Source organism: Meles meles, chromosome 8, assembly GCF_922984935.1.
Source record: "Meles meles chromosome 8, mMelMel3.1 paternal haplotype, whole genome shotgun sequence".
In the NCBI taxonomy this organism is placed as follows: Eukaryota; Metazoa; Chordata; class Mammalia; order Carnivora; family Mustelidae; genus Meles; species Meles meles.
The window spans coordinates 75,736,765-75,757,557 of NC_060073.1; the positions used below are offsets into that span (position 1 = coordinate 75,736,765).

Below are 20,793 nucleotides of genomic sequence, written 5' to 3' on the forward strand. Positions count from 1 at the left end.
AAAAGCATTAAGACAAAATCCTTAAGGGGTATTAAACAGACTCATTGGAGACTTAAATTTAGCTTTAAAAATAACTAGCATCATGCAGCACCGTATTCGAAATTATAAGATAAGGCTTGTAAGGAAATAGGCATCGTCCCCATGCTCTTAGTCTTCAAGCAAAATCTGTAAATGATTACACTATAATATTTCTATTATTTTACAAGGAAAACTGAAGATTATCTCATAAGACAGGCAGTGTTATAAGTGAGTCTGCATGATACAGGGTGTACCACAGAATGAATCTCTCTTTACTACAGAGTTTGTAATACTTAGAAGCAACAGGGTATAATAGAAAAGGTACCAAGCTGGTTGTCAGAAAGTCTGAGGTTCTCCACCTCCTTCTGCCTCTGATCTTAATTCCTTTCCTCAGTTGACAAATGAGTTCAGTGATCTTTGAGCCACCTTTCAACTCTGAATCCCTTAAAGAACATATGCTTAAGGACAGGATGGGAATCTTGCAAAAGCCACTGACGGGGAGGGTAGCTGTATGTCTTGGTTTGTGTGGGACGGTGCTGGTTCACGCTTGCTAGCATTCTGTTCAATTTAGTATTCATCTCAGAATCTTATTTTCAAATTGAATGTTACTAATGAAATACACTAAGGGGCTGTGGTTGATATAGAGAACCCCCCCCCACCCCCTTATTCTGCTTCGGTGACGTGCCTATCATCCTGTTGTGATGAGTATAGCCAGCAGGCAGCCTCTGGCTGTCACTTCCATCAGGGTCCACCTCAGATGCAAGGGACAGAAATGACTTTCCCAGAACAGCTCGTAGCCAGCGGCTGAACAAGGCAGGGGTATTTTAGCTTTACAGAGGCAATATTACAGATGGGCAATACTTGCTTCAGAGCTTCCCACCAGTTTGGCTAAGGCTTGTAGACTCTGCACGGTGATTCAACTGTTGAGGAAGCTCAACCCAATCCCACATCCTTCCTTCTCCCTTCGGGGGTGTTGATCCCTAATAAACATTTCAAATTCATAAATTACTTCTCAGACTCAGTTTCTGGCCAGCCCAACCTGCAGCACATGGGTTTGCTAGACCCGCACTTTCCACTTAGAGCTTCTGCCATGTTCTCCTCAACTACGGGCGAGATGCACATGCCTGTGGTTAAGCCAGAATAAATCAATTTCTTTTCCAGCCCTTTTCAGAAGTAACATAACTAATACCTTCGTTATGAGTACAGATGCCCATTGTTAAAATGAAGTGCTCTCAGACATACATACACCTCAGGACAAGTAACATGGTCCAGTCAGGGCTTGGGGTGGCAGAACTAGATAAATACCCTACAGGGCCCATGGCACACCAGCCAGCTGCACTAGGCCCTGCGCTGCAGTCCAGGAGATGCACAAGGCCATCAAGCCTTCAGGGGATAGTGTCAGTAGGAAATCATAATTTAGGTTGATATGAAAGTTATATATAAAATTATATAGTACCGTGACGTGTACAGAGCAGCCTGGACACGCTTATTTTGTCCTTTCTTATGAAACACAGTAAGTGTTTATAAGCTAAAATACAGGATGATTAATAAAAAATGCTAAATTTATCTTACTTTGTCCAAAAAGCTGAACATATACCTTGAACAACATGTTTGTCAAGATCTGCCATATACCTTGGAGGCCATAAGGATTTCTCTGAACACATGAAAATGCTCAAATCTGTTGATGATGAATCGGCATCTATTTCACAAGTTACTCATTATTTTATGAAAACTACGCATAATGATGATAATTTAACATATAAATACACAGAAGGTCCAGTAGGAGATCAATGCTATGAAAAAAGAAATAAGCTTGACAGTAGGATCCAACCAGGTAGCCCAATCTCTACATAATGTCAAGTTACAGATTGGCCACTCATCAAAAGATAATAATGATTCAAATAATTAATCTATTAATAATCTAATTAATTAATAGTTAATATAACAATAATCTAATAATCTAATTAATATAATAATAATTCTAACTTCATATTACTGCTCAGAAACCAATCATTAATACATGGGAAGGTAGGGAGGAGTGAAGAGAGAGTACGATTTAAGTGTCCACAAACATGTCATACTCTCTTATGCTCCTTCCATTGATGCCTACCTCAACATTCTCTACCACAAAGCAGCTTTTATATCCCAAAGGTCTCCAGCCTGTATGCTCAAGTTAGGAAAGACAGGCAGGTGTTTCATTTCTCTTATCTTTCCTATTTCTCCTCTCTCTATTCAATTTCCCATTCTTTCTCTCTTTTTTTTTAATGAAAACTGCTCAATCCCCCCCAAAAAATTCTTCTTTCTCACCTATTTAGTCATTTTCTACCCACCTCCCCTTGACTCTATCTCAAAAATGCACTAATAGTTCCAAGACTGTCTTCTCTTTAGAAAGGGAATTGCAGGGGTACCTGAGTGGCTCAGTTCATTAAACGTCTGCCTTCAGCTCAGGTCATGATCCCAAGGTTCTGGGATCGAGCCCCACATCGGGCTCGCTGCTCAGCTGGGAGGCTGCTTCTCCCTCTCCAACACCCCGCCCACCCACTTGTGCTCTCTCTGTCAAATAAACAAATAAAATCTTAAAAAAATAATAAAAGAAAAAAACAAAGAGGAATTGCAGGGAACAAAGTAAGCTGGTAAAGACCATAGACTGGTTAGTGAGGTCTTCAAAAACTTGTCTTTAGCAATATTTATACAAACAGAAAAGAATGGGGCTTAACTTTTGGACTTTAAGAAGCAAACAGTGGCACGTATGATGAAATAAACTTAAGACTAACAACCAAACATGGGAAATATTCCCTTCTACTTAAAAGTGCAAAACATCAAGAGTAAATTTTTAAAAAATCATATTAAAGTGGGAGAAAAAGGTTATATAAATAAGGGATTCTGACAGTGGCTCAGCATGTATTCTAATCATGCATTCTGGTGGATTCAGGGATTCACTGGGCCTATGGGGACACACACTGAAGGTGAAACTCCATGAGCTTCCCATAAGCCCCAACTGTTACTGGTCTACTACAGTAATGTTTTGGTTCCTCAGGATATAGTAGCAGCTTAGAGTCAATGTCAGTTCACCAAAACTTGAATATTTCCCTTTCACCCATGCACTAAACCTGCCAAATCAGAAGAGGATCATTGTATAGTTTAATTTTGACATGGAGAAGGGTCTTTTCTCAAAGGGACCTGACTATCCCTTTATTAAAGACCGTTTAGAACTGACCGTTTAGAACTGTATATACTCTATACATATATGTACTCTATACATATATGTACTCATATATGTACTCTATACACACACACACGTGTGTGTATAGAGTACATATATGATGTACTCTATGTGTTAACTTTTATTTTATCTATAACCTGTTCGTATTTTTAATAGTACTTATCTCAAGAATAATTTTTGAAAAGATAGATGTGTATCCTATCACTTGTACACACATATGAACACATCTTCAAAAGTACTTGTCATTCACATATCTTACACTCCTCCAACTGTTCACTCCTCCACCTCCTAAGGAAGTCATTGCACCAATGAAGAAACACAACATGTACATGTACAAATGCACACACATATACACACACGCTACTTTAAAGAGAAGGTACAAGCTAATTTTCCCCATAATATTTAGGGAGCACTGTTTAAATATATAAACAAAATATGCACATCTAAAAATTACTTTTTTGGCAAACATTTATTGACCAGGCATCAAGTTAGGTCCTCAATAAGCTGAAGGTCTAGTACTGAACACAGATGTTATCAAAAGAAAAGTTCACTACAAACAAATAAATGCTAAATGTATATTCCAAGATTCCAGAAGAACAGAAAAACCAACGTCTCCTGGATCTATTGGTAATAAAAAGCAGAAGAATCAGGAAGGTTTTATTTAAAAAGTGAAGTAAAAAAGCCAAAGAACTCCTTCTGATCCATGGTGCTAGATGAAGAATTTTGCTAATATTTCTGTTGTCTACGATATACTAATAATCACTAATAGCACCGAATTTAAAGACTAATATTTTGAGCAGAAAGAACTTTTATCAATTAAATCATACGTTAATCTTTTACGCACTCACTCAGCAAACTTTTAGTAAGTACCTATTATTTGTCACACACTATGAATAAAAAAAGATTCTTATTCTTAAGGGCAGCTCTGTTTATCACAGGGAAGTTCCAGGACAACAAAAGAATTTCAATTCCATTAGAGCTATTTGAAAAAGGATTTAGAATGTAATTACAAAATTACTTAAAAAGGGAAAGAAGTGCTGTTCTCTCTCCTAGGGATTTAAAGAAATTAATGGTTTGTAAAAATCCGATGTTTTATTTTGCTCAAAAAAAGAAAAATGCACACTAATCTTAGAAAAACAAATTACTTCAAAAACTGGGAATGAAAGGGCAGATTTACAGTGGTACATTCAAACCAACTAGAAAAACAGAGTCTAAATTTTCTTTTTCTGAAAAGTTTAAATCAAGTGAATGTTCTTTATTACCATGGTAACTCAGTATTGAATAACAATAGTTGCTATTTAAAATATTGCTTTCAAAGCAACATCAAAGGCATTCAGATTAATACTATTTTAGGTAAATCAGGAAATCTAGCTGCAGGGCAAGAGTATTTTGCTCCTAAAGGTATAGAAAAATTATCTGTTGATAAAATTCAAATGGAAATTCTGCAATTCTAGGAGAAAAAGCAATCAGCTATATGCTCTGGTTATTTAAACTACCTTCTCCACAAATATTAAGATCAATGTCAAAGGAATATAAAGAACAATATCTCATACTTGTCTTACGCAAGGAAAAACATTTAAAAAAAACAAACAAGCCCACACTTGCAAGTCAGAAGGTAAGGACATAGAGCATATACACAACGAGAGCTAATAAATGAAGAAGATCCTTAATAAATGATAGGGGAAAAAAAGAAACAGAAAAATCCTGCGCTTGGCATATATCCTTCCACAATATTTCCTTTAGATTTTCTCAACTATACCAAAATCAATCTTTTCTCATTCCTACTTTATGTGGCATTAAATTATCCACATTCTAGAACTTATTTCTCTGAGAAGAATTATAGACGTTTATAAAAGCAATGAGTTGAGAAATGAGAAAACTCCCATAATGCAGTATGTTGTAGGAGAGGAAGCTAAAACAGGTGGACTGACCAGCCCAAGGTCACATGGCAAGTAAGAAACAGAGACTTAACAAACAAGGCACACCCACCCCCTCTGTCCACCCCCAGCCAAATTCATGGTCCAGTGTTCTTTCCAATGCCTCACTGTTTTTTCCCTCATTCTTGGGAGAGAAAATGCTGTACTCCCATCCTTACTTTCTTCTTGTCTAAGAATTACAAAATGAGAAGAAAAAAAAAAAAAAAAGGCAGCAGGGTCATACGGTCTATATACATGGACACCTGGTACTCTTAACACCAGAAGGCCTGAAGGTAGACAAGGCAGTATTATACAATGGAAATTTACTTAACGGATCCTTTTCTTTCCACAGGAAGCACAGTGATAAAAGTCTCTTTCTTTAATACTCATTATTCTGGGTCCTACTTGTTAAACATACTGTTAAAAAAAATCAAAAGCAGCTTTTGAAAGGACTGCAAACAGACTTCTTGGCCTCTAAATACATCAATGAAGCAATGTCTATCACTAGCTTTCTTATAAAATATAAATTCTCTTCCATTGCCACAGAGGCTAAACTACAGTAAAAACTGACAGGGGAAAATAAAAGAAGAGGTTCAAGGAAAGTGAAAGCAAATAAGAGAAGCATTTTTGGATAAACACATTATTGCTACTAAGCAATCCACCTTTTAGGGAAAACGTTATATTTTCATTTGTCACAGCAAATGCAATTTTTTAACAATGTTGGCATTCAATAAAAGAAACATGTCAAAGTGATCAAGGCTCAGCTTGATACTAATTCAGTTCCTGCTTTCTGCACAAACTCTGAATACCTGCTGGGTGCATATTCTATAAGGAACAGGCAATTTTATCCAAGATCCAAAGCAACTGGACATTTTCTTTTATGTTTTTAGGAAGTTCTAACCAAAAACCCTGGGCTAACAAAATTAATGGCATGCAATATATGGTCCTTTCAAGTTTATAAAAACCAACCTCATAGTGAGAGTCTTCTTTTAAATACAGGACCTCCTGGTCAAAGAACAAGCTTATAAAATGGATTACGGAAGGGCAACAAGCAAACATATGAATGTGTTTCCTTTGTTAGGTTGTTTCATTGGAAAAGTTTGGGTTTTCCTTGATCCCTCTGGTTTTCTTTTTTTGCACATGCATTCCCAATGTCAGTATTTTACATCTTCACTAACAAATATCACCAACAAAAATATTTGTTAAGTGACAGACACAATATTGTATTCTAGATTTTCTAATTAACATTTATTTGAATACTATTATGATTTTCTCTGTTTATATAATTCATCCATTTCCTTTTCCAGGTTTTTTAAAAAATATTTTATTCATTTATTTGTCATACAGAGATCACAAGTAGGCAGAGAGGCAGGCAAAGAGAGAGAGGAGGAAGCAGGCTCCCTGATGAGAAGAGAGCACAATGCGGGGCTTGATTCCAGGACTCTAAGATCATGACCTGAGCCAAAGGCAGAGGCTTAACCCACTGAGCCACCCAGGCGACCCTCCTTTTATAGCTTCTTATTGAATTGAAGGGACTCTATGTATGGACGGTATTAGTGAGTAACTGCTATAAACGTTTTTCTGTTCAACTCTGTTTTCTTTTCTGATGGGATTTTTATGTTTTTACATAGTTAAAACTACTTAGTTTTCACTGTGTATTCTTCTAGGATAGATGGTCTTTTGTATCGAGAGACTGCTATTACTTTCTCATTTCTTCTCATTCCTTGACAGAGTAACTTTTTTATGTAAAAATATTTAACCTATTTGGGATTAACTTTTGGTCTTCTAAAGTAAAGATGCAATTTTTTTGGATAGTTAAGTGACAACTGTTTTAACTATTTACAAACTAATACTTCCATTGATTTATGGACCTTTCTTTATCATATCATATCATATCATATCATATCATATGTATTTTCATGTAGTAAAGGGTCTGTTTCTAGGGTATCTATTTTTCCTTGTTAGTAGATTTCCTGTAATTTTTGTTCTAGTACCATACTCCTTAAACTATTTTAACATTATAGGAGGAAGCATAGTAAATTAGCACATGTTTTAGCATATAGTGAGCCTGAGTTAAAATCTCAACTGATCCACTTAATAGCTTCATGTTCCTAAGTACGTCTCTTATCCTTATAAATTCTTAGTTTGTAAAGTTCATTTCACTTTATAACACGTTTTAATATGGCCAGTTTTGTCATTCAAGATATTCTAGATTTTTTGTTATTTATTTTTAATTATTTTCTTCTGTTTTTTCAAATGACCATTGATAATTATTTTTTACTTTGAATTTTGATTCTAATTGAAATCATATTAAGCCTATAATTTATCTTGGGGAGAATTAACAGTTTTAAATATTCAGACTTTATATCTAGAAACATAGCATGTCCCTCTACATTGTTCTATCCTTTCAAAAAAAACCCTTCAAGATGGGATTGGGAGGGAGACAAACCATAAATGACTCTTAATCTCACAAAACAAACTGGGGGTTGCTGGGGGGAGGTGGGGTTGGGAGAGGGGGAGGGGGTTATGGACATTCGGGAGGGTATGTGCTATCGTGAGTGCTGTGAAGTGTGTAAACCTAGCGATTCACAGACCTGGTAACCCTGGGGATAAAAATACATTATATGTTTATAAAAAATAAAAAAAACAAAAACAAAAAAAAAACCTTCATTTTCTTGAGATTACTTGATTTTCAGTTCTCACTGAAGTTAAATCAGCTTTTTTTCTTCTCTGAATTCTTTTAATATGGTAAAAATAATACATACCAAATGCATGTTTTTGATAGGTTTAGGGAGTTTTTGTTAAAGATTTACTTATAAAGGCTAACTCCTCCAGCTAGATAAAAAGGTAAATATAATGTGTGGGGCGCCTGGGTGGCTCAGTGGGTTAAAGCCTCTGCCTTCGGCTCAGGTCATGGTCCCAGGGTCCTGGGATCGAGCCCCGCATCAGGCTCTCTGCTCAGCAGGGAGCCTGCTTCCTCCTCTCTCTCTCTGCCTGCCTCTCTGCCTACTTGTGATCTTTGTCAAATAAATAAAATCTTAAAAAAAAAGGTAAATATAATGTGTAATCAATATAATTAAAAACCTCTTTCTGAAAGATAATTTGGAAAATGCTGTCTTTTGTTCCTACTCTGTAGAAAAAATAAGAATAAGAATATTCATGTAAATTCCTTCCCTGACCTAAAAAAGAGAAAGGGAGACAAACCATAAATGACTCTTAATCTCACAAAACAAACTGGGGGTTGCTGGGGGGAGGTGGGATTGGGAGAGGGGGAGCAGGCTATGGACATTGGGGAGGCGAGGTGAACCATAAGAGACTATGGACTCTGAAAAACAACCTGAGGGTTTTGAAGGGTCAGGGGTGGGAGGTTGGGGCAACCTGAGGGTTTTGAAGGGTCAGGGGTGGGAGGTTGGGGGAACAGGTGGTGGGTAATGGGGAGGGCACGTTTTGCATGGAGCACTGGGTGTTGTGCAAAAAGAATGAATACTGTTACGCTGAAAAAATAAATAAAATGGAAAAAAAAAAAGAAAGAAAGAAAGAAAGAAAAGAAAAGGAAAGGGAAAAAAAGGAAAGGAAAGGAAAAGGGGAAAAAAAGTCCCATTGGTATTGGTTTGGGTCTTGACCCTAGTTGCCTTTTCTGTATTTTTGTTGCCAGGCTTGAAAGTCTATATGGTTGAGTACGCTACCTCAACCAGAGAAGACAATATTCGGACTGCCGTTGAAGAGTCCACCATTCCAACAGCAACAAAAGATTTTCACTGTTATTGTGAAAGTGGAAACTCAGAGGATTATGTCATAAATGAGAAGAAGTTGGGGTAATAAAGGATGACAAGTCACTTGACTATTCCTTGAAGGACGTCTAACTCTTAAAATACATTTTATCTGTTCCAGTTAGAGGCATAGCCTTCTACTAGGTATTGTCACTGAAAACATTGGGATATGCAAAGTTTTTTATTTTAGGTCTTTTTCTTCTCCTCTTTAATTATGTTGCTAGGGGCACCCCAAGACATTCTACTAGTTTCTCAACACAGTGCCAACAAAAAATGAGATAATCTCCTATCACACTACAGCAGACAATTTTAACTCTACTTACTTAACAATCTATTGTACTACTCAATTTGGCACAATGCTTGGGGTTTTTTAGCATTTCCTGTCCATTATTTGTCACCTCCAGATTTTCTTTCTTTTTTTTTTTAACATATAATGTATTATTAGCCCCAGGGGTACAGGTCTGTGATTTGCCAGGTTTACACACTTCACAGCACTCACCACAGCATAGCACATACCCTGCCCTATGTCCATAACCCCACCACCCTCTCCCGCCTCCCCCGCCTCAGCAACCCTCGGTTTGTTTTGTGAGATTAAGAGTCTCTTATGGTTTGTCTCCCCGCCCCGATTCCATCTTGTTTCTTTTTTTTCTTCTCACCTCCAGATTTTCTAAAAATCTCATTTCATGAAAGAGTTTACCTTCTATTTACATCTGTTTATTACATCCCACACCCCTCCTTTGTTAAAGCTGAAAAATCACAGGAATGGTACCATTTTCACTAGACCCTAGTCCCAAAACTCCCTGACTCAGTTGCCTTTGAATCCACAGAGGTTAAGCACCTTCCTTTGGCACTTATTTAGGTCTTAGATGTATTCCTTTGGATGACATTTATAACCTTATCTGCATCATTATAATCCATCCAGTTATAATTTTGCCTTAAAATTATAATACATTTAGAGAACAGGAACTATATCTACTTAGCTTCCCTCATAAAATGCTTAGCAAGTGCAAGAAACAAATGAGTGCTTACAAATGTTCCTCATGATCATGATAATGGCACACAATCATTGATTTTTTGGCTTCTTGGAAATTATTTAGTTCATTGACTCTAGACTAACTTGGCAAAATGATACACATGTTTTTGGTTACCCAGTACATTACTGTCATATTTTTTACATTCTTAAGAAATCATATTACCAAAAAATTCCTCACTGTTCTTATTTTCTTTATAGAGTAAAATCAAGCAGAAAAAAATAGTAAGATAACCAAGAGTCCAAACTTCTCTTAGGGATAAAACAATTCATAATAAAAACAGAATAATCCACGCAAACATACCACTTTGCTATAATAACTCTACTTCCAGGTCCAAAAATTGCAGAATTTGCTTTTTTCCAAGAATTAAAAGTCAATAAATAAAATTTTTATTGGTTAGAAAACAAAAATTGTGCATCCCCCCTATTTTGGGGATCATAAAATGACTGAACTAGAATAAAACTGAATGAGTAATGAATTCCAATCTTTTAGTGAGCTGTCTGTACATATTCAGTGGCATTATAAGTGAGCTGTCATCTGTGAAACAATGATAGCTCAGATTTCATGTTCATCAACCGAGAAACCAAGGGGAAAACAATTCATCCTCTCTCCTGAGAGCAGATGGGTATTTAAATTATAATATAAATTACTCATTTCCCTGATAGAAAAATTTCCTTGATTTCTGAGGTTATGAAATATGAAATTTAACCCCAGCTCATATTTATTGAATGATTTATTATATTATGATAGCAAATGGGTTACGTTGAATTCTACCAAATTAACTAATTAATTGTCCTCCATGATTCCCACATAGACTCACATGAGACCAGAATTATACTGCTCTGTTATATAAGTAATATATAACATTAAGACATAAAATATTAATCCTCAACCTAACCCAGACCCACCTAGATGGATACTCAAGTAATTGCATATGGATTTGCTACTCATCTCCCACAGCTAACCACAGGTCAGACTAAACTATAAATTCAGTCATTCTCAGAGTTCTGGGGAAATTTAGAAATAGGAAGAATTTAGAATCCAATCCATTTGCTATGAGCTTCTTTTTGTACACTATCAATTTACTGGTCTCTAATATACTCAATAATTCACAGCAACACAATTATCCCCAAGTCTCTTCCCTACATTTTCCCACTGAGGTAATTTTTATATGGTTAGCAGTAACCCCCCATAGTAATTGTTTGGCCCTATTACATTGGACTCTATATATCATTCGTTCCACACAACTCTTTATCTCCTCAGCTTCCTTCACTCTACGACAAATCTTTAATTTGGTGTCTTTGCTTCTACCTGGTCTTTCTTCCTGCCAATCTTTGTGGTATCAGTAAGGAGATCCATATAAAACGCTAATTTTACTTCAGTTCCTGTTTAAAGCCCTTCAATTTTTCAGCAACATCTTTAAGCAAAAAGAACAGACTTCTTAGCAATTTTAAGCTCCTCCATGACATGGCCTCTGGATACCATCCCAGCTTGGCCTCCCAACATCATTGACATTTCCCTCACATTCCATGATAGTTCACGCCTCTGAGCCATTATTCAAGCTATTTCTTTCCGTGGAATAATGTCCCAGTCTGGACAAGTCCTATTTACCCTGATGCTGTTAGCCCTAGAAAGCCTCCTAACTCTTCCTCCCAGAAGCATCTACATCCTCCATCTTAGAGAGAAGAGCATTACATTTTGTTTATATATTTGACTCCTGCCCCCACTAGGTTGTGAGTGTCGGTGAAGCAGAGGATATGTCTCCCCGCCTGCTTGCTTTACTCCTTCCTCCTTCTGTCCATCCCTTTCTCCCTCCCTCCCTTCCTTCTCTTAACAAATAATTACATTTACTAGGAACAAGCATTTTAATTGACCTTTGATTACAATGGTGAGCTAAAAGATTACAACCATAATTATGCTGAATCTATTGGAGAAAACTCACTATACCAATGATAACACTTTTCTGTCCATCCCTTTCTCCCTCCCTCCCTTCCTTCTCTTAACAAATAATTACATTTATTAGGAACAAGCATTTTAATTGACCTTTGACTACAATGGTGAGCTAAAAGATTACAACCATAATTATGCTGAGTCTATTGGAGGAAACTCACTATACCAATGATAACACTGAAAATATAATTACCAACAGAGATAATTACCCATAAGAACAGAAATATCATAGCATATAAGAAATAACACCTAAAATCGAGGTATCTAGGAGGCTTCTCTGAATGACTCCTGAGCTATGATCTAAACATACCTGGTACATGTGTGGGTAGGGGTGAGTAGGCTGGTGGAAACTACTGTAAACATACGGATCAGGACAGGTATAGGGTGGAAGGAAGCAAGCAAAAAAAGAATGAACCAAAAGGCCAGTGTTGCTGTAGTGCAGGAAAGAAACAGTTGAATCAAGACGAGAGGTTGGTCAGGACCAGAGCAGGAAGGCCCTTCAAGGTCATCATGAGGATTTTCTCTCTTTATCCTAGGAGCAATGGGAAAATATTCAAGTGACTGAAGCACGAGACGTGATTTAATTTGATTCGGCTTTTGAAGCTTCTCCGGTTACAGTACAGAGAATGGACTGGAGGTGAGAGCTATCGTGAATTCAATCAGAAGTAGACCAACAATGGTAAAATCCAACACCACCACCACTCCTGCCTGCACAATGGCTAATCTGAAGAACTGGACATGCCTGGAAAAAACTGACAATTATTCTGAGTTGTCTCACTTGAATTTTGGACCACATGCCTTAGTAGGCTCTTTGGCACATCTCAGAAGGGCTACTATGCTTCACTCATCAATTCACTACTCCAAATGATACATGAAACCTCTTCCTTCTCCTCAAAATTTAGCACCCCTTTCTCCATCCTCAGTCTCAGTGATAACCTGTTTTTTCACCAAGAAAACAGAAGGACCCAGTAGAGAAACCCCATCCCTCCTACTCAAACCCCTCAATCCATCTGTAGTCATGCTCTGTAATCATCTTCTCTGTGCCCCCTCCTGTTAGGAAGCAAGAACTGCCCAGCTACCTTATCCATGGTCAACTCCTCCACTTGTACATTGAATCCAGTTCTTCTGGAATGCATTAAGAGGAATGTGTGGACCTTGCTTCTGGGATTATGCCCTCTATTGCTCCAGCAATATCAACTCTTTCTTCTCTACTTCATTCTCATTTTTCCCAGAAGTATCTACACATATTATAATTGCTCAAATGAAACATATGTATACGTGTACATATTTTATATTTCTACACATGTATTTGTTATATGTCCTCTTAACTTATATCTGCCTTGTCCCTATATCCTCCTTCCTTCAGCTACTGACTTACTGCTTTATTTCATTTTATATTGAAATTCCTTAGAATTTGCCCAGTGGTGTTTTTGGCAAATATTTAAGAGCCAGGTCTTTAGACATTTTTTAAATCCATTTTTTAAGATGTCTGTCAATTTTTGTGGCATAAATATACTGTGATGATTTAAGGCTATTGAACTTGACCTCACAGAACATAGAGTTGGAAGAGAAGCACTCGATCAAATGAGCTCATAGGAGCTGGTCCCAACATATCACTGGATTTATCTATATGGACCACCTCTACTTCTCCTACTATCTCTTGGACCTACTTGAGACAGGCTTCTGTTCCCAACACTCCATTAAAAACACATCTCGCAATGTCATTAAATCGGCCCTCAATTTACTCTACTTCTCAGAAGCAGCGTTTGTTTCAATTAATCAATGCCTCTTTTTTGAAACAATGTTTTGTTCTGTCCAGGATTCAAACTCTCCTGGTTCCCCTCTTATTTCTGTGGCCACTCCACCTTTGTCACCTTTGCTGGACTCCACGTGTTGAAAGTCTCAGAATTCTGTTATACTTCTTCTCTATCTATACAAGTAGCTATTCTTGATAGCACAGTGTCACTTTGGAGGTCCAGCTTTCAGAACTTGGGGAGGCAATCTGGTTCTCAAAATGATGATCAGCAGTTACTAAAGTGTGGAGGGTAGGGGTTAGAGACATTCGATATCCTATAACATTGTGGAGGAGGAGATGCTATGCAACAAGGACTTGTCACACTTCCTGCTTGTTTTTCAAGTGACTTTTTGGACATTCATGTAAATGAAAAACTCATTTGTCATAAATGCAAAGTATTCATATGACCTAAATATGTGCTTTAAAAAATCCCAAAATTGCAACCACCCTGCAAACGGCAGTAATATTGTAAACTATTGTGCCTAGAACTTAACCAAAAGAAGTTCACTATTTTGGAAAATCACACCATAAAGAAAATAGTGCTCATAGTATTTCAATTGCATTGAGATCCTGTATTTAGAACTGTCTTATTCATGATCACTCTGTATGTGGGCTAAGTCACCTGTTTCATTATACTTCTAGTATAGTCATGTTTGAAAATTTAAATAGGAAATATAAATTATTTACTATAAATTACTTTCTTTTAATAGCTCCTTTATACTAAGGTTAGGATATTATATTGGTTTTTTAAAAATAATTTGTGTACATAATATTTGCAAATTTCATTTTGAGAATGTGAAGAGGGCATATAAAATGCTATAAAATGAATATAAATTGCTATAAAATGTATATTAATGTAATGACATACAGGCCAAATACATACAAGGTAAATAATAATATATAATATAAGATATATATAAAGGTATATTAAAATGTATATAAATTTTAGATAAGTGAGAATTACTATTGTAGCTGATCCTATCCAGCTTCCCATCTTTAGATCCGAAATATCATAATTCCCAGGTTTGGATCTCTACTCTAACCTCCAGATTCACACATTCACACACAAAGTCTATTCAACTTTACATTTTGAAAGCCTAAGAGACATCTCAAATTTAAACTGTACAAAACTGAATCTGAATGCCCACTCTTGTTTCCCTGATATGCCACAAAGTTCTTTAACTCCATCCACTTACTTACTCTAAATACCTTAGATTATCTCTGATTCCTAACTCTTCTTTTTTGAAATTTTTAAATTTTTTAATGAGTTTATTTATTTATTTGAGGGAGAGCGAGTGGGGAAGGGGCAGAGGGAGAGGAAGAGAGAATTTCAAGCAGATTCCAACTTAAGTGTGGCGTTCAGCATGGGGCTCTATCCCACGACTCTAAGAAAATGACCTAAGCAAAATCAAGGGTCGACCCCTTAATCAACTGAGCCACCCAGGGTCCACAGGATTCTTAACTCTTCTTACATCCCACCTCCAATCCGTCAACAATAGCTGTCAGATATACCTTCAGAATCCAACCACTTTTCGTGACCCTGTCACTCTCACCCTATGTGTAACTAGCACTTTCTCTTGTCTAGACAGCAGCAAAGGCTTCTCTTTAAACTCATCTCCTAATTCCCACTCTGGCCCACCCACCCACATCACATTCTCTATAGAGCAGCCAGAGTTACCATTTTAAAATGTGAGTCAGACCCTCATCAAAATCCTCCAGGGATTCTCTACAACATTTAAAATAAAACTGAAGTGTATAAGTGCCCACCATGTCTGGTCCCTGGGTATTCTCAGATTTTATTTCCTACAACATTCTCTCTCAGTTCATACTCAGTTCCAGCAATACTGCACATCTAACTGGTCCTTGACCACAAACATTTGCCTGTTTCCGGGTTTTTATACTTCCTCTCATCTTCTCCAGCATTCCTCCGGATTCAGAGCTCTGTTCACAGAGGCTTCCCTGTGAACTGGACTGTAATAGTCTAAATTCAACCAAAACCAGGAACGGCTACATAATTTAAGTGGAAGGAATTTAATATAGGAAACTAGTGACTTAGGTGAGGGAAGAACCAAAGCTAAAAGACTGTGAAGAAAACCAGAGAATAGAAAGAAGATACTACCATCGTTGGGGCTGATGGGGCACCAGGCTACCAGAACCCATAAATCAGGAATGTATGGCAGGAGATAAAACCACTCCTGAAGCATTATTAAAATAATGATACATTCCCCCCCGCAACAAAAAATTTGACCTGTTTTCTGCCACTCTGAATTCCCACCGTTTCCTCCCTCTCCCTAAACTCAATCATTTAAAACAAATAAATAAATAACCTTGGCCTGACAACAACTAGGAAGGTGTATTAAAATAAAATGGGTATCATTCAGATGTAGATTTTTAAACCATGCCTTTTTTCTCAATCACATAAAAATCCAAGTCCTCCCATAGCCTACAGTGTCTGACCCCCTGCCTACCCTTCAGTCTATTTCCTACAATTCCCCCCTTCTTCATCTCTATTCCAGCCCCACTGGCCTCCTTGCTGTTCCTCGAGTATCCAAACATTCCCACCTCAGGGAATTTGCACTCTTTCCTCAGGATTTCTTCCTGAAATCCACTTGACAAACCCTCATCTCCTTGTCCGTAACTAAACACCCCATCTAAAACAGCACTCCCCCCCAATTCTTACTTCCTTACCTTTATTTTTCTTTATAGCATTTTTCACTATCTAACGTATTATACCTTGGTTTTTTGTTGTTCTTGTTGTTGTTCTTTACTGAAGATCTCTACTGACTAGAATATAGTCTTTAGGAGAGCAGAGACCTTGTCTGTTTTGACCAATTCTGTATCTCCAGACATGCTACACGACAGTGTCTGGCATACAGTTGGTGTTTAATAAATATCTAATTACGAGCCAAAATAACAAATAGTTTAAATGTTACCTTCCACAAATATCTAAGCATGACAATTTGCTAGTCAAAGCAGCAGTCACAACAACAAAGAGTATTTCTAGTCATGCCTTTGTAAATGTAGAAATTCATAATTCATATTTATTATGGGCTTCAGCTAAAGCTTATACTATGTGAACATGCATTATGTAAAACCCAGGTATTTCATATATCCAAGTATGATTTGTGCTGTTCAAAACAGCCAGCTTGCTCAAACCGATTTTGCATCTGCTTTTTGGGCATGCCCTCTCAAAAATGGTTGGTATTCAATAGGAGTACTTTTGATTTTTTACTCTTTTTACAGCCACCAAAGCCATTCACAGATACGGATGGTAAAATGTGGATGCCACAGTTGTTCCAAAACATGTTCTCATTATGAAATAACAACATTATTATAATTTGTGTGGCCATAATCTGACTTATAAAGATCTCCCCCAAAGAAAAAATATATACTTTACATGCATTATACATATTCTGTTTTAATCTTTTCATAAACAATCAGCTGGATGAAGTATAATATGTACCTGGCTAATTTGATGACATAGAAGTAAATAGAGAGAGAACGATCAACTCTTTTTTTGGTCTAGTCTTCAACTAAAATTTTATCTATGGCTTCTTGTACTATGAGTATCAGTGTATTACATATTAAGACAAATTCATGATGTTATATGGCCCTGGTTTCCCACTTTTGATCCTCAAAGTGAACCATATCCTCTGATTATAGGAATATTTTTCATTAGACATAAAATTGATAGAAACTGATAACACAGATTCAAGGAAAATCTATTACAGAATATGTACAATAAGCCCTTATTGCATATTTAACCAGTTGTCAATCCATTAACTATTGAATGGAAAAATGACAAAATTTTTAGAGTAATTTCAATGCGAGAGTAAGTTGCTATTTAGACCACTAAAAAAACCAACAGTGTAACATATCTCAGACATTATTCAATAGTAATGACATCTAATGCACAAAATAACAAAACATTTTGGATAGTTGAATGATAAGCAAACCAGTAGGCAATCTGTGATCATGTATTTGAAATTGGAAAGTATGACTGATTCTAGAGAAGCAACAAAAATTAATTCGACGATAAATCCACTTGAGTAATTTACTCTATCTGTTCCATGACCATCATCTCAAGGAAAACCTAAATTGTGTTTGAGGTTTGAAAGGTCTTCCAAACTCAGTGAGTCTTTCACACACTTAAGGTGTGCCACAAAAGTCCTAGGTAAAATAAAGAGCTAGACAATAAATCTGAAACTTTAAGGCCTACTTGTCCTGAGCTCTGCTTAAATTGCTTCTTGATCACTTTGCTGCTGGGTATCATTGATTAGTCTTGGAAAGACCATCCATGGGGCAGTCTAAAAGTTGTTCTTTTGACCTGCCCAAGGCAGAACATATTTCAGGGAAGAAAAAAATAACTATAAAATATCTGTCAGTTTTGAAAAACAAACCTCTGATAATCAACTTTTAAACAACTTTTTGGTATTTACTACCCCTGTTGCTCTTTTTTTTTTTTTTTTACCTTTTCATTTTATTTATTTTTTCAGTGTAACATTATTCATTATTTTTGCGCAACACCCAGTGCTCCATGCAAAACGTGCCCTCCCCATTACCCACCACCTGTTCCCCCAACCTCCCACCCCTGACCCTTCAAAACCCTCAGGTTGTTTTTCAGAGTCCATAGTCTCTTATGGTTCGCCTCCCCTCCCCAATGTCCATAGCCCGCTCCCCCTCTCCCAATCCCACCTCCCCCCAGCAACCCCCAGTTTATTTGTGAGATTAAGAGTCATTTATGGTTTGTCTCCTTCCCAATCCCATCTTGTTCCATCAAAATCCTTGAGGAGAATGCAGGCAGCAACCTCTTCGACCTCAGCCGTAGCAACATCTTCCTAGGAACAACGGCAAAGGCAAGGGAAGCAAGGGCAAAAATGAACTATTGGGATTTCATCAAGATCAAAAGCTTTTGCACAGCAAAGGAAACAGTTAACAAAACCAAAAGACAACTGACAGAATGGGAGATGATATTTGCAAACGACATATCAGATAAAGGGCTAGTATCCAAAATCTATAAGGAACTTAGCAAACTCAACACCCAAAGAACAAACAATCCAATCAAGAAATGGGCAGAGGACATGAACAGACATTTCTGCAAAGAAGACATCCAGATGGCCAACAGACACATGAAAAAGTGCTCCCCTGTTGCTCTTAACACTAAGTTTTAATTAATTATTTTAAAACAAAACCCAATAATCTTAGAGTAATGTTCCCAGTTTCCCTTCCATAATTATAATTCCATTGTTTTAAGCCAGTTAAACCTTTTTTTGAACTAAAGTGCCAGATATTATTTAGTGCAGAATTATTTAGGGGTTTTATGCATGAACGCTTGACACTTTTTTCCAAGTCAACAAATATTTAGAGTCAACAACCCAGAAGGTTTATTAATTGAAAAGCATCTGACTGGAACTGAACACTAAATAGAATGATCTTATTTCTCCCTCAAAAAAGGAGGAAAAATTAAAACTATAAGGTGTCCCTAATAGAAAAGATTGAAATAAATGATGAGGTAATCATTTATTTTAATGAGCTACTGACAATAGAAAATAACTTTATGAAGAAACTTAGCAGCAATAGCTAGTAATAATCCATCATGAAGTTTCCCCTTATCATGATGAATTAAATTATATCTTCATTGTACTTTTTCTCTTCAGATACAGAATTTTTTCAATGACCATTCATTACTGAAGTTAATTCTCATTTCATGAGATTCTTAGCAAAGAACTTTACTTGTTCTTTGTCAAATAGTGCAAAACAACTATGATAATATCAACTAGTTCTGGGGTTATCATGACAACTACTATTTTCATGCTACTCCAGTGTTTTTCTAGCAAGGGGCTACCATGACCTCCTTTGATGCGATCAGATAAACTATACGTATTAAAGCCTGATTTTTCATAATTCTGAATGGGTCATTACTGCTCCAAGATCTTTTGATTAATCTCATCATTTTCTCATTAAATACACTTGTTTCTTTTCTCCATTTTCATCAAGTCTCCAATTCCAAGTTGGTTGTCCTTTCTATGGATAAAGAATTTACGCACTATTATTTTTAACTGTCTGATGTAAGCTCTTTAAATGTCCTTTTTTGTAAAATACCCCCTTCTTATTACACAATATCTTGCCCTTTCCTGATTATTACAAAAATTAGTCCCCCCTTCCAGTGCTAACTTCTCAAACCTGTGCCAGCAAATCCATTCCTTCTAGTCCTCTTTCCATTCCCACTCCTCCCTGAACTCTTCTCCTCTGCCTTCCAGCACCAGTAGATTCTAATCTATCCAACCAGCAAATTATTAATGCTATTATTGTTACAATGATCCAAATCTCTTAAAAGTTCTCTAGAATCTCTAAGTTATTTTATTATCTTGTCAAGGCATTCAAGATCTTCACTGCAGTAACCCCAAATATCTTTTTCATAGTACTCCCAAGAATGAAGTCTTTGCTTCTGCTAGGCTGACTGACTCACCTTTCTCAGATATGGTTTACACATTACCTTCCCTGATTTTTGATAATGCTGTGAATTTTGCTAAAATGACCTACTTCCTTCTTCATATGCCTGATTTTCAAGGTTCAGCTCAAATTCCCTGTTCTCTGTGAAGCTCTTCGTATAACCTAGACTATTCTAAATCTACCTTTTTTGGATTCCCTCCTCCTAGTTTAGCACTCAATTAGAAAATACTTCTATTTATACTTGCATTCATGTCTATACTGCATTCTTTCTTTTGAGCAGCCAAACTAAGCAACTAGCCAACAAGTTAACATTTATTGGGCACTCACTTGTTAGTCACTGCATTGGACCAGGGGAATAGAGAATGAACAATGTTTCATTTATTTATTCAGAACTCTTAATGCAATGCATGTCATACATAATATAAAAGTTTTTATTGAATAAATGAGTAACACATCACTAATAGATTTTCTATTAAAAATGACCACTATTCCAGGGGCACCTGGGTGGCTCAGTGGGTTAAAGCCTCTGCTTTCGGCTTAGGTCATGATCCCAGGGTCCTGGGATTGAGCCCCACATCAGGCTCTCTGTTCCGTGGAGAGCCTGCTTCCTCCTCTCTCTCCCTGTCTGCCTCTCTTG

At 36.8% G+C, this 20,793-nt stretch overlaps 1 protein-coding gene across 1 annotated transcript in view; it reads right to left on the bottom strand.

Moving 5' to 3' along the window:
• Nucleotides 1-20,793, bottom strand: part of NOX4 (NADPH oxidase 4) — a 172,553-nt gene that overhangs the window by 60,363 nt on the left and 91,397 nt on the right. The window lies entirely within an intron of this gene.